General features: G+C 40.3%; 1 protein-coding gene across 2 annotated transcripts in view; it reads left to right on the plus strand.

Moving 5' to 3' along the window:
* The window catches only part of IMMP2L (inner mitochondrial membrane peptidase subunit 2), a 597632-nt gene that overhangs the window by 556026 nt on the left and 25289 nt on the right, over positions 1 to 16317 (plus strand). The window lies entirely within an intron of this gene.

Genomic DNA, 16317 nt, shown 5'->3' on the forward strand with positions numbered 1-16317 from the left:
TTGGCAACACCTTTCACTACCAGAGCGCAGAGTAAAACCGAACCAGAACTCTTGGGGGATTTACTCGAAAAATTACGAGAAGCACTAAAAACTGACGAGTGGTTTAAGACCCACTCGAATGAATGCACACTTTGCGACGGACTAGCTTGGGTTGGATCGAAATTGTATGTTCCAACCACATTAAGACCAACCGTTTTGAAATATGCTCATGATGCCAAGGCCGCAGGACACTTTGCTTTTGTCAAGACTTTACATCTTGTTAAGAGACAATTTTGGTGGCCTGCACTTAAAAAGGACATAGAGGCATATATGTGGCTAGCTGTCCAGTATGTGCCTCGGCTAAAAGACCTCCAGGAAAATCCCCTGGATTACTACAAAGTGTGGCTAGACCGAACGCCCCATGGAAGGAAATATCTATGGATTTTATTGTGGACTTACCAGACAGTGAGGGCTGCACTCTCATTTGGGTAATAACTGATTTGTTTTCCAAACAAGTACATTTCATCCCTTGCTCAAAGATCCCTTCAGCAAAAACCCTCGCAAAACTGTTTATTCGGCAGATTTACTGACTACATGGATCTCCGAAAAGAATAATTTCTGACAGGGGTGTGCAATTTACTTCCAGTTTCTGGAGGGAGTTTTTGAAATTGATAGGCTCCGCACAGGGTTTGAATTCCAGTCACCACCCTCAGACAAATGGGGCTTGTGAAAGAACCAATGGGGTGCTCGAACAATACCTGAGGTGTTACGTAAATTACCAGCAAGACAATTGGGTAGACTTGTTGCCATTTGCAGAAGTGGCATATAACAATTCTGTACACAGTAGCATTGGATTCACCCCTTTTAAGGTCGCATCGGGCCAGGATTTTGTACCCATTCCCGAGCTACCTCAAGATGATCCCCAAAACCCCTCCTTGATGGATTGGATTGAACAATTAAAGAGCACCTGGGCAGTGACTCGCAAGGCATTAGATGAGGCACACCGGGCTCATAAGGCGCAAGCCGATAAGAAAAGGTCCCCAGCTCACATTTATAAAGTGGGGGACAAAGTTTATTTGTCTACCAAATACTTACAAACCACCCAGAAGTCCAAAAAGCTGGGGCCTAAGTATGTAGGACCATTCCGTGTGATTAGATTGATTAATCCAGTAACAGTTGAATTGGAATTGCCAAAAACCTTGAGACGAAGGTTTTCCTTTCCTGGATACTGAAGGAAGCATACCTGACAGTATGTATTTTAATCTTGGCTGTTCACCGCCCTGAGTCCTTCGGGAGAAGGGCGGTATACAAATTTAATAAACCTAAACCTAAACCTAAATAAAGAAAAAAAAACAGTATACATTCTATTCCAATCCACATCTATCCTGCTCTAGGATAGATATGGCATGGATGACAACAGACTTTAGGAAAGACCTAGAAGAAATAGAAATAATAACAAAGACATGGGCAGACCATAGTCCGGTAAAAATAATTTGGAAAGGCTATCAGAAGAAGAAGAGATGGATGATGAATACCAAAATCTTAAAAGACAAAGACTATGTACAAATGATAGAAAAAGAAATGAAAATATTCTTCAAGATCAACATTAAAGAGCAAACCTCCCTCCAAAATTTGTGGGACATGGCGAAAGTCTATATAAGAGGTCTGACAATAGCATATAATAGCAAAGAAAAACAAAGAAAAACAGCAGAAAAGAGATAACCTGTTGAAAGAACTCAAAGAGTATGAATCCGAATTACAGAACGAATCTCAAAATAAAAGGATCAAAGGAAAAATAAATTTGACAAAACACAAAATAAATTTTATCACACAAACAGAAATAGCCAGAAAAATTAAATTAGTGAAACAAAATCACTTCGAACATGCAAATAAGACAGGGCAATGGTTGGCGTACAAATTGAAGAAGGAAAAAGAGAGAAGGACAATACACCAACTACAGGATGACACAGGAGAGATATATTACAGGAATAAGGACAAAAAGAACATAGCAAGAACATTTTTCCAAAAACTATATGGACAGGAAGAGACTTCAGAAGAGGACATCAGACAATATCTAAATAAAGCCGACATCAAAGAACTAGAAGAAACACACAGGGACTCACTGGACAGGCCAATCACGATGACAGAATTAAGGCGAGGAAAAAACAGAAATTAAACAAAACCCCGGGACCGGATGGAATACCGGCCGAGTTTTATAAAACCTGCCAACAATCAATAGATGAAATTCTACTCAGAGTATTCAATGACGCAATTCTGTAAGCTACAATCCCCAATTCCTGGACAGAGGCCATTATTACATTGATACCAAAAGAAGAGACTGACCATATACATATTAAAAATTACAGACCGATATCACTCCTAAATGTGGACTACAAATTATTTACATCGACTATCACAGAAAGAATTAAGAAAATAATTAACGAATACATTCATTCGGATCAAAACGGTTTTATCCCAAAGAAACAGATAAAAAACAATATGAGAATAATAATTGACATATTAGAATATTATGAAATAACTGTAGACAAACAATTGGCCTTAATTTTTTTAGATGCACAGAAGGCTTTCGACAATCTAAACTGGAAATGTCTTACACTACAATTGGAAACTATGAAATTCGGCGATAAATTTACAAATATGATAAAGAAAATTTATTCCTCCCAAACGGCAAAAATAACAATAAATGGTGACTTGACAGAACAATTTCCAATATCAAAAGGGGTGAGACAGGGGTGCCCTCTGTCTCCTCTGTTATTCATATTAGCTTTGGAAACTCTCTTAAAGGAAATTAGAAGAGATAAGGAAATAAAAGGTCTAAAAATCAAAAGGGAAGAATACAACCTCCAAGCCTTCGCCAATGACATCGTATTTATTATAGAACAACCAATAACTACCGGCACTAAATTATTAGATAAAATAAAAAAATATGGGAAAGTAGCCGGACTCAAAATCAATAAACAAAAAACAAAGATACTAACAAAAAATCTTACCAGTCAACAAGAAAAGAAATTAGAAGATGAATTAGGCATACAAACGACAAAGAAGGTAAAATATCTAGGAATATGGCTCACTAATAAAAGTTCATTAATTAGAGAAGGCAATTGTGACAAATTAACAAGACAAATTAAAAAAGACTTAGAAATTTGGAAAAAACTACAACGATCTTTTTTGGGAAAGATCGCTTCAATTAAAATGAATGTTCTACCTAGAATTCTATACTTATTCCAAGTGATCTCAATAAAACCGGGGAAGAATTTCTTCAAGGACTTCAATAAATTAATAGCAGACTACATCTGGCAAGGGAAGAAAGCAAGAATTAAAATAAAGCACCTACAGGATACAAGAGAAAGAGAAGGACTGGCACTACCGGACTGGGAAACATATTATAAAGCATCAGCACTAATCTGGATCAAGAAATGGATGGAACTCAAAAATAAAAGATTATTGAATTTGGAAGGATTCGATTTACAATGAGGATGGCACGCATTTCTATGGGAGGGCACCGACAAACGACATGAATATTTCCAGAGGCATATTGTCAGACAAGCACTATATCAGACATGGCAGGGCATTAAAAAATACACTACAATAAAATTCCGGAATGGTTATCGACCATGGAAGCTCAGATCTACCCAAATGCCATGGATATCACCAAAATGAAAACCTACAAAGATTTGCTAAATAACCAAGGGGAATTAAGAACGAGACAAGAATTGAAGGAGATGGGTACAGACATTGATTGGTGGCCATACCTACAAATAAAATCAAAGTATAAAAGAGATTCGGCTCAATTTGGATTCCAAAAAGGCCAATACGAATTAAAGAAAATTTTACAAGGAGCACAGGATAAATTGATTTAAAAAGTTTATAATTATTTATGAGGATATAAATTAGCAGAAGAGGTGGTTAAAGAAAACATGATAATTTGGGCAAAGAATTTTGGCTATAATATTGAATTAGACAATAGGGAAAAATTATGGGCAATAAATTATAAATTAACAATGTCTGTACCCTATAAAGAAAACCTGTACAAAATGTTTTATAGGTGGCACCTCCCACCAGCGAGGCTGGCAAGAATGTTCCCCAATACTCTTCCAACATGCTGGAAATGTAAACTTCACAAAGGAACCTATTATCACATGTGGTGGACCTGCCCAAAAGCAAAACAATATTGGCAAACGATCAGAACACAAATAGAAGAAATTGCAAAACAAAGAACAGAAATGAGGCCAGAAACCTTTCTACTAGGCATAATAAATGGACAGTATGAAAAGGAAATGAAATACTTAATCATTCATATAATCATGGCAGCACAAATAATTTTCGCACAAAATTGGAAGAGTAGTGACACACCAACAGAAGATAGAGTAATTAGTAAAATCATGGAATGTGCAGAAATGGACAGACTCACAAGGAATTACAAAACAGAGAGGAACATGACTAATATGGGAAAAGTGGTACACATGGTTGGAAGATAGAAAAGGGAAAAAAGATTAGGAAGTAAATGAGTGACTTAATATAAAAATAGGAACATACACTACTAATGTAGGTTAACAGTGAATTACAAAGATAGATATAAGAGAAAGACCAACAAGGAGGAGTCAAAAGCACAAATAAGAACAGACAGTACAGTTGCGACAAATTGGATAAGATGTATATTTGAATTCTTGTTTACATGTTTACACGTTTTGTATGTTTTCTTGTTATTTATTTTGTTTTGTCTGTATGTTAAATAAATAATTTTTTAAAAAAAATTATAAAAGTTTCAATGTATGACCATTTTTCTAAATTGAATCATAATTTATATATAATTAGTCTGCTAATAAGAAAGTGAAATAATCAATTTGTTGTGAAGTTGTAAAATAATTAAAGTAGTAAAATCTGAGTTATAAATCCTTTCATGGAAAATAATCTGGTTGTGAGTAGTGAAACTGTAGAATGGTAACATTACAATATAAGTAGTCCTCAACTTACATCAGTGACCATTCAAAGGTACAACTGTACTGAAAAAAGTTACCTATGATCATTTTTCACAGAACCATTGCAGCATCACCATGGTTATGTAATCAAAACTCAGATGCTTGACAATTGACTCATATTTATGATGGTTGCAGTGTCCCAGGGTCGTGACCACCTTTTACGACCTTCTAACAAGCAAAGTCAATGGGAAAGCTAGGTTCACTTAACCATGTTACTGACTTATCAGCTGCAATGATTTTGGCACAACTTGCTACTTAACAAATGTGGTAAGAAATGTTGTAAAATGGGGCAAACTTACTTAACAACTGTTTTACTACTTCAATTAAAGTAGAATTACATTTAAAAACAAATTAATTTGACAAAACCTTTTTGCATTTTGAGGAGCTGTGCAGTGGCACAGTGGTTAAAATGCAGTATTGCAGCCTACTTCTGCCAGCTGCCTGCAATTTGGCAGTTTGAATCTCACCAGGCTCAAGGTTGACTTAGTCTTCCATCCTTCTGCGGTGGGGAAAATGAGGACCCAGATTGCAATATGAGGAAATTATATTAACATAATTCAAGATACATATAAAAATATATAAAAATATAAAAACATCTACCACAGAGTGAAGCCCTTATGAAGCAGGAAGAAGAAAAAAAATATTTGTTGCTATTACTCTCCTTTAGTTCAAGTGTATCACCACCATCAAAACTACACCGAAGAGGCCTACAGTGTTTTTATTGAAATAAATGTTTATATCAGAAAAATACCTTAAAACACATCAGCTCCCATCACTTGATATTCAACTAATTATTATTTTAGTCATGACCTTTCCTTGTGATTAAAGAGAGTCTTGGGCAAGGTACTAGGCAACATTTGAACAAATAATAGAAGAGGCAGACTTGAAACTTTGGGCGCAATATCTAAGCTGTGTAAATTATTACTGGAATCAGATAGGACACACAACAGGAAGCTGTTAGAGACAGTTGTTGTCTTATTCCATTGTTAATTTGGCAGGGAGATGTATTGTTCTCCAGGTGAGATTTCTAGTCAGATAGTCATAGGTAATCAAATCCAGCCAAAACATTCCGGATACTTACTATAAAAGTTTGTTGTTGTTGTTGTTTTTTTTTGCTTTAATTTATATGCCCCCCTTCTCCGGAGACTCAGGGCAGCTTACAATGCGTTAAGCAATAGCCTTCATACTTTTGTATATTTATACAAAGTCAGCTTATTGCCCCCACAATCTGGGTCCTGATTTCACCTACCTTTGAAAGGATGGAAGGCTGAGTCAACCTTGAGCCTGGTGAGATTTGAACTTGCAGTAATTGCAAGCAGCAGATGTTAATCTGTTAATAACAGTGCTTTAGTCCACTGTACTACAGGCTCGTTAAGAGTTTCAGGAAAATTTCCATTTTTAATGGAAATGAAAAATGAAAATTTCCATTTTTAAACTGCTTAAGAAAAAAAATCTACAGTACTAAAACATTTTAATTTAATTTTATTAATTTATCAGGTATATTATAAAAAGGGTCACATAATGGAGTAATGGAGCACATTTAAAAAATACATTAAAAAGCCACGAATGGATTTTCTGAACCAAACATCTCTTATTAAAGAAGAGATCTTTAATTTGTGGCATTGAATTGTAGTTTTAATTATATTTTAAATATACAAAATTTGCTATCTCAAGCAATGTGCCCTAAAGATACCTACTGTTGAGTATTGAATGACAGATTTGAATGGACCAATCAGGAACGAGAGCGGGAAACTCAGAGTAACATCAGTGGCTGAAGCCGCAAACAGCTCCTAGCTATAAAAGGAGCTGCCGCGGCTAGGATTCCCCATTGCGATTTACGGAGCTAATAAAAGTGTTGATTCTACTGTGTGTCCTGTCCATTCTTGCGCCCACGATCTAATACCTACTGTATTGGTCTTTAACTTCAAAATGTACATAACTTCATTATGCATGTATGCTATTAAATGATATTTATTGCTCTTAATATCAGGGACTAGAATTAGTAGGGGCCTTCTTTATGATTATTAGAATACTCCAGAAATGTTATATAATCATAGAAATTAATTTATATCAGCAAACAATTGGAGTAATAATTAAGAGTTAGAAGAAATTCTCATTACATGATTCAAAACGAGCATGGTGAGTCACACTGCAGTTCAAGCACAGATGTTTTCTTTAAAGCTGAAGCTGTCTGACAATAGACCAGTCTAGTGTGGATTTTATCACTGGAAGATAAAATATTGATGTCAAGGTTCTGACTAATGAGCCCAAGCAGTCCCACTCGGAGACTCAGAGCTCTGTCAAAGTACTTCTTTATTGGGCAAATCATATCAGCACAATTAAATGTAAAACCAACTCTGAATACTTCTCATGGTTTCAGTATGGTTAAAATAATAAATAATTCCATCCCCAAGTGTCATAGGTCACATTGTCCAATTAGGTTCATTGGCGGGCTCAGGCACTCCTCTCTGTTCTCATCCGACATCTGTGGAGATGATCCCACAAGATAAAGTGGCGGTATGTCTGGCAGTGCATTCAAGCCTCCTTCCCCCCTTCCCATACTCTGTGGCAACTGACAACCAACAAAATGGCTTCTGCCAAGTTCAGTTTGAAGTTGACAGTTGGCAGATATTGTTTCATATTTATATGGAAAAATAAGCAGAAATTAGCAACAGTTATTTTATCAGCAGAAAAAAAACTAGTAGAAAACTTTCCTGTATTTCTGGTTATTGTAAATAATCATATTCAACTCTTTAGTAGGACTTTCACAGTAAAATGAGATTTTGTCAAAATGTTGAAAGTTGTCATGATATTATAATAGAAATTGTACCTATATGCAAGAACAAATCTTTTACCTATATGCAAGAACAAAAGGGGAAAAGTTTGCATTATGACACATTTTCAATTTTCCCCTCTGCCTTCACATGGGCGTCCTTTTCAGTGTTGGCAGCTGACAATTATTTAAAAACTTTCTAGCTTATATTCAACTTGCCATCGGCTTTATATTCCTTTATTGTTTCTTAAAAATAATATTATGTGAAGTATATGGCAGAATATTCTGCCAACTTCCAGTTATGGGATGCATACAACAAAACCTGCTTCTCTCTTGCATGGCTCTCTGGCTAATTTTGTAATTGCTCATCAATATGGAAATGCTTTAGTTTTGTGGCAGGTAAAACTCTCATTTCAAACCTTCTGCACACAATAGGACATTATTCCAGATGACTCCAAAGAGCCAACTGGATGCACCACACATTCTTAGCTGACAGAGGAAGGAATATATATTAATAACATTTAAAGTTAGGTTTAAAATTAGTCTTTTTGTAGATTAACAAATTTAGGAATCCTCCTCCCATTTTCTACATGGCCGTTGCTCTCTAGGTCTGTAAACAAATGGAATGGGCATTTAGCCTCTGACATTTCATTTTTGTTTAGTTACTGCTTTCTAATGAGCAAGCACCAACTAAAAAATCCATAGATTTTTAGCTTCTGTATAATAACTTCCAAATAAAAATAAATTGTGCTTCCTTTTGCAATAGTTGAGAAAACGTCTAAAACACTCTTCTGTGAATTTTCCAGCTTAACAGGTACTGTTTCTTGGCTACATTACATTAATGTGAAATGTGAATGTTAATTTTGAGGTCTTAAAGAAAATGTTAGTGATGTTTATTAGAAGAAAATAACATTATGTTTTTGTAGTTTAAGGTCTGACACTAGCAGTTACATTTAAACATTAATGTGGCAATTTTGCTCATAGCCATTAGCTGTACTGAGTACTGAGTTGTTTCTGCCTAATTGCTTGCACATCACAGTAGAAGAATGAAGCTCAAGGAGAGGCAGACATAAGTCAAATAATGAAATTAATATATATATAACTGGTACTGGATGTTACAAGAAACATTTCTTGAAGAAAAAGAAAAGCTCCATCATTGTTTTTAGTCTCCTGCTGCATCCAAATGCCATAATTAGTAATTTAAGAGAGTAGTTATTAAGAACAATAAAAAACTAATATTCCACATGGTGAAGCTAAATCAAACGAGTTCTAGTGCTCAAGGCACTAGAAAGGTGGATTACATTAATGTCAGTTTGCTTTGTTTTCTTTTCTCTAACGCTGTTTGTACTGCATTTGACAAATGTGTATTAATAAAGTTCTTCGATGAGTCTAATCCTATGCATGATGTTCCTGGAATTCATCAGAATAGGAGAAAATTATTGCAAAACAAATCTACCAAATTTTCTAACTATTTTTAATGTGATTAGAACTAAATTTCATTGAATTCACTGGAAATTACTCCCATTTGCCTCTTTTGATCCAATACCCTATTTATTAGTATTTTAATTAATAGTCAATATATCTATATTCGATTAAGGAGTGATTTGTGTATGTGTGTTGCCTATTCTGTTTCCCAACAAAATTTGCCCTTCTCAAGGATTTATTTATGTTGGAAAGAAAACTAGAGTTACTGTATTCTAGCAAGAATAACATAACAGAATATAGCCAAATGGTGGATAAGTATTTCTGACTTTTTACATTTTTATTAATTATCTATAATCAATATAACATAAAATAGTTTCACAGCAAAGCAGCTCATATATTATGACTTCATCAACGTCAAGTGCTTATGTATAATTAGAAATATTTTTAATATAAACTATTATCTATAAACTCTAGAGTTGTTTATAAATAGCACATATCTTTCCACATCTAAGTAGAACAAGCAAGAAGTTCCTTTACAGAGGGGCTTTTTAGTTGATGAAAAATATCAAATATTGACGTATTAAAAATCAGTACAGTTTGGATAGCATTGTTCTGCTCTACAATGTAATAAATTGGAAAATTTAAGGATAACATTCTGTTCCAATTTTTATTTTTATATTGCTATCAACATATAATTCACCAGCTGTTCATATGTATATGAAAAAATGTATATTTTTTCATTGTACTTATTCTATGCTCTAGCAGAGCATAGATGAATTTTTATGTACTAATTTCACTGGATTGCTTTACCATCTCTAATTTATTTTGATACAACTATACTTTACTATACTTTGGACAAAGGATGAAAATATAGGTTTGGAAACTATTTTGGGACATTTTCCCAAATTGAGATGTCTCGCTGTGTGACCGAAAAGGGAGGAATGCTCTCATCATCTACTGCGCAGCTGAATGGACTTGTTTATAGCCAATCAAGGTCAACCGTCCCGGCATACCAGATGGATGGAATCATCTGAAGATGCACCCCTCATGACACCATGGAGGGCTGGGGATTGGACATTCAGCCAGGGTCCTTGGGGAGAGGGATTTGGGAAAATTTTCAATATGTAATTTTCGCGCTTTTAGCCTCAGATCTTACTTTTCTTTCATTGCTATCAGTTCAAATTCAGTAAAAGTACCTTTCTCTAAAAACAGGGAGTTGGGGCTTTCTTTTCTTGAGTTTTGAATGGAGGCACGCCTGACATTTTTATACTCTCATAAAATAGCATATAGTTTTGTTGACTTACAGATTGTCATTATTTTAAAACAAAATTTATCCTATGTACTTATTATTATTATTTCTCAAAATGAAGTACCATGTATGTGGAATAAACCACCCAAAAGAAATAGCCAATGTTTTATATTCGAATCAGTTCTTCTTGTAAGTGTCAACAGAATTACTAAACAGGGGTACATTTTTCCCTCTAACTAGCTATGACAGTGATGGTTAACCTTTTTGGTGCCGAGTGTCCAAAGCGTCCGTGCACACGAATGTACGTGTGTGTACCAGAACCCTCAAAATGCAATGCAAGCACCCCCCTGCGCATGTGCCCCATGCCCGCACATGTGCACACATCCCCTGCACATGAGGGCCCCTGTGTATGCGCCCCCTTGGTGCCCTGTTTTCGCTTCCAGGTAGGTGAGGAAGCTTTCCAGGCCCCAAATGGGGAAGGCCCCCTGTGCCCCGTTTTGGGCCTGGAAAGCCTCCTGCACCAACTTGGAAGCCAAAATGGGGTACAGGGGGTCCTCACACCCCTCCTGCACCCCATTTTGGGCTTGGAAAGCCTCCTGCACCAACCTGCATACCCCGTGCATGCACCCCTCCCCCACACGCATGTGTGGCAGAGACCCGAAGACCAGCTGGCCAGTGGGAGGCACACACGCATGTGCAGTGGAGCTGGGCTGGTGCAATGGCTGGCATGCCTGCAGAGAGGGCTCTGCATGCCATCACGGAGCTATAACATTATAGCTCCTGCCAGAAGGCAAGAGCAGCTAAGAGCAGGAGTAAGGCCAGGAGATGATTGGCCTCTCCCATAAGGCTTAAAAGAGAAACAAAGGCACTTGGGCCTTTTGCAGGAAAGCAATGTTGCTAACTCTGTTTCCAGTCGGCATCTCCTGTTTGTTTCTGAACTTCATGGGCCTTTGCCAAATAAGGCCTTTGATAGGGTGTCAAAAAAGATAAAGGTTGGTGATTATCCTGAAGGACTTCTTCCGAAGGACTTGTTTTGCAATTGGGACTCAGCTGGGAATGAACGTCATTCTCAGCTGTTACAATAAAATAGGTTTTTTTGGGGACTAATTGGGTATTGTAAAAACTCAGTAAGCCTAGGTCACAACACATACAACGAAATTCACTTAACACCCAAAGACCAGATCCAACACACATAACAATCCCCAAACACCTCCCCACCCACCACAAATACCCCACCCCTAAACCACCCAAACATCCACAGAACAGACCAAGTAATGCTGTCCAACAGCTCACTGATGGTGGCCCTTTAGTTCATTATTGAGTGCAATTGTAGCTCTGGGATAAAAGCTATTCAGAAAACGTGTGGTCCGAGTTTTAATGGTTCTGTATCTTCTGCCAGAAGGCAACAGTCCAAAAAGATTGTAAGTAGGATGGGAAGAGCCTCTGAGAATGTTATGCAACTTCCTCAAACAGCGAGATTCGAAGATGTCGTCCAGGAATGGTAGCTGGAGCCCGATGATATTCTGGGCAGTTTTAATGATTCTCTGTAGAGCTTTTTTGTCTGCTACAGAGCTGATCCCATACCATGCAAGAATGTCGTATGTCAGGACACTCTCAATGGTACTGCGATAGTAGGACAGAAGTAGATGCTGAGATTGATTTATCTTCCTGAGCATTCTCAGGAAGTACAGCCTCTTCTGTGCCTTCTTCACAAGCATGTTAACATCCATAGTCCATGAGAGGTCCTTTGAGATATACCAACTCTTGGTCATAAGAGTTCAATGCTGCTTTTGCCAATGCCTTCCACTTTCCCCCATGACTGCTAGCCATGAATATGAAACTTTGATGTGAGTAGTCACCTTCTTTCAGTTTTCTCCTGACTTTTAATGCTGACCATAACTTAGTGCTGCTCTTTTAAAAAAATGAATACTGACTGAATCTTGCTCTGACAATCTATTATACGAATAGCTAACAAATATTTAAGTACACATGTATACTGTGTAAAATTTCATCTGTTGATGAATTGCCTCGTTAGAATTACAATATTAATACTATTGTTTTATAGTATAAAATACCCATAAAGGCATCTATTAATCAAGGTCAATAATTGGGCTTAATATTGGGTAGACAGTTCTTATTTCACACACAAAAACAGCTGTTCAAAGAAGAGGAAAATGGTAGTATGTACAGTGAATTCAGAAAGTATTCAGACCCCCTTTCCTAATTGTCAATTAGGAACCTTCAGTGCAGCAGAAATTTTATTGTACCTGTTAAGTTGGGTGAATGAGGACGCAGCAAGCCAGAGTAGTTAGTGACACAGCTCTTTATTATATGGTGAGACTCCAGCAACTGACCCAGGGAGCCAGCTCCCTTTATATACCTTGCAGCTGTGGTGGTCAGCCAATCAGCTGATGGTCAGTTATTTTGAACTTCCCACCAAACAAACCTATTTACATAACACTCCTCCCCTCCCAGAAGTCACTTGGGGTGTTATTTACATACAAAGTCTCTCAGGTGACTAGGGCGTGTTCGAGTCCTAGATGACCTGCACAGTTCAGTCGGAGGGGCGTCGTCGAGCAGGTCGGAGGGACTTTCTGTTTCTCCCTGCTCCGCCAATGAGGCCTCCAGGACCTCCTCGTGTCCGGCTGTTTGGACTACCTCGATGGGGCGGCGCTGGATACCAGAATCCTCAGCTAAGTCCTCCGCTCCACTCGGGCTTGTAGTTTGTGTTTCTGGTTGGTAGTTGTGGTCAGAATGGGGTCGTCTAATTTGTCGTCGGTGTCTGTGGTGATTCGTTTTCTTAATTGGTCAATATGTCTGCGCCAAACTCTCCCGTCCCCCATGTCTACCCTGTATGATTTGGGCCCCGTGATTTCTGTGATTGTCCCGGCCTCCCAGAGTGGGCCCTGTCCATAGTTCCTAGCGTGTACCGGTGTTCCTATGGTGAACTCTCTAAGCTTCCTCTCCCCCCCCTTGAAGACCTCTGGGGAGTAATTGGGGTTGAGCCTATCTAGTATTCCTCGGAGTTTCCGCCCCATTAATAGTTCTGCCGGACTTCGGCCTGTGGCTGTACAGGGTGTGGAGTGCTGAGCTATTAGAAACTTGTCTATCCTTTCCTGCCAGTCTCCGGGACTTAAACGTGAAAAGGCTTCTTTTGCTGACCTCACAAATCTCTCAGCCTGTCCATTACTAGCCGGATGAAACGGGGCCGAAAGGACATGTCTGATCCCAAGCCCCGCTAAGTAACCCTCGAACTGTGTTGCGGTGAATTGTGGCCCGTTATCTGACACTAGGATGTCCGGTAACCCATGGGTGGGGAATAACTGTCTTAGCTCCCTGATGGTTGCGTCGGTGGTAGTGGCCTTCATTAGCTTGATCTCCAACCATTTGGAGAATGCGTCTACTACGACCATGAAGGTCTGTCCGTGAAATGGGCCTGCAAAGTCAATGTGTATCCTGGACCAGGGTCCCTGGGGCTTTTCCCACTCCCTCACGGGTGCTGTTGGTGGATCTGATCTGGATTCTTGGCAGGGTTGGCATCTCCCCACCCACTCGGTAATGTCTGTATCCATGCTGGGCCACCAGACGTAGCTCCTGGCTAGCCCCTTCATTCTTACAATTCCCGGGTGCCCCTCATGCAACAATGTTAAGACCTTTTCCCGTAAACGTAAAGGAATAACAACCCGATCGCCCCATAGCAAACAACCCCCTTGCATTGTCAATTCGTCCCGTTTTCCCGCGAACGGTTTAAATTCCCCGCTCCCAATCTTTTCCGGCCACCCCCTCATGACCCAACTTGCGACTGTCCAGATCACGTGGTCTTTGGTTGAAGCTCTTGCAACCTCGGCTGATGTTATGGGCCCAGAGTCCAAGACGTCTATCAGCAAGATGGGGATGCCGGGTGTGGGGTCTTCTAGGCTGTCGGGTAGTGGGCATCGGCTGAGTGCGTCCGCGTTGCCCATGTCCGCCCCGGTCAATGTACCAGGCGATAGGAGTACGCTGCGAGGAAAATGGCCCAGTATGTCATCCTGGGCGATAGTGCTGCCGGTGTTGGTCGATCTCCCGCGAGGAGATCCAGGAGCGGTCGATGGTCGGTGATTAGTTCAAAATCCCTCCCGAACAAGTACTTGTGGAATTTCTTTACTCCTGAAACGGCGGCGAGGGCCTCCTTGTCGAGCTGGCTATAATTTCGCTCGGCGCTTGATAGAGTTCGGGAGTAGTATGCGATGGGTGCTTCTAGGCCATTCAGGAGTCTATGGCTCAGGACGGCTCCCACTCCGAACAGGGACGCGTCACATGCTAAAACAAGGGGAAGCGTTGCGTTGTACTGTATTAGAAAGCTTTCAGCTGATAACAGTTTTTTAACGCCGGCGAATGCCCTGTCTTCCGCCTTCCCCCATTTCCAAATGTCTTTCTTGGTTAACAGTCTATGTAGGGGTTCTGCCACTGTTGCCTTGTCTTTTAGGAAAATAGCATAAAAGTTTAATAGTCCCAGGAAGGCCTGTAACTCTGCCTTGTCTTTGGGGGTGGGTGCTTCTCTGATTGCCCTGATCTTGCTCTCTGTTGGGTGTATGCCAGTGCCATCTACCCTGTATCCTAGGAATTCGACTGAAGGGACTGCGATCATGCATTTATTTCGTTTCACTCTGAGTCCTGCGTCCCTGAATTTCCTTAGGACTTCCCTCAGCCTTTCTCTTAGTTGTTGCTCATTGTCGGCAGTAATGAGCACGTCATCAAAATAGGGCACCACCCCGGGGATACCCTGTAGTAGCCGCTCCATGGTACTTTGGAAAAGTCCGGGGGCTACGCTTACTCCGAATTGCAAGCGGGTGCACTTGAAGGCCCCTCTGTGGGTTACGATAGTCTGTGCCTCTGCGGTAGCGCCATCTACCGGCAGCTGCTGGTACGCCTGTGCAAGATCGAGTTTTGCGAAGATCTTGCCGGGGCCCAGGGAATGCAACAAATGGTGGACGATGGGCACTGGATAGGCGCTCTGCTGCAGGGCCTTATTTATTGTGCATTTATAATCAGCGCATATGCGCACTGATCCGTCCGGCTTTACCGATGTCACAATTGGGGTCTCCCATTTGGCGTGGTCGACTGGAACGAGCACCCCTTGTTTGATTAATTTGTCCAGTTCAATGTCAATTTTGGGCTTCAGGGCGAACGGTACCCGCCTAGGCTTTAAACGGATGGGTGCAATATTGGGGTTGATATTAAACAAAATTGGGGTCCCCACATACTTGCCAAGCCTTTCGTCGAACACGTCCTGGAACTCTTGCATCAGGTCCTCCTTCAGGGTGCTTCGAACGTTCCTTACTCCGGTGAACCCCATGCCTAGAGCTCTAAACCAGTCCATGCCCAGGAGGCTTGGGAGGTTGTCGCTGACGATGGTGAGGGGCAGTTTCTCGGTAAACTCCCCGTACTGTACTTGGAACTCGCCTCTTCCTTCGACGGGTATGCGGTTCCCCTGGTAGTCCTTCAATCTGCGTTGCTGTGGCTGGAGCTGTCGCTTGCGTGCGCTGGGGATGACTTTCTTTAGGTTCTCCCAAGACATGATGGATATCGGTGATCCCGTGTCGATCTCCATCTGGCAATCCTGTCCCTCGATCTCGACCGTGGTGTAGGTCTTTTCTCCGGGCGAGGTGCAGGTGTGTGCGATGCGTATGGTGTAGGCCCCAGCGTCTTCAAATTTCACGCCCTTCCGGTTTCCGCCATCTCTGTTGGGCCTTCGGTGTGGCGCCGGCTCTGATTGGAAGGGTTGGCCACGTGGTTTGTAGCTCTGGTGTGTCTTGGATCTGCAGACTCGAGCGATGTGGCCCCTCTTCTCACAGGAACGGCAAACGGCGTCCCTGAACTTACAGTTTTGTTGTGAGTGGGACCCTCCGCAG

This window comes from Pituophis catenifer, unplaced genomic scaffold (genome assembly GCF_029215685.1).
Source record: "Pituophis catenifer annectens isolate HBS135680 unplaced genomic scaffold, rPitCat1.0.hap2 SCAF_7, whole genome shotgun sequence".
NCBI lineage: Eukaryota > Metazoa > Chordata > Lepidosauria > Squamata > Colubridae > Pituophis > Pituophis catenifer.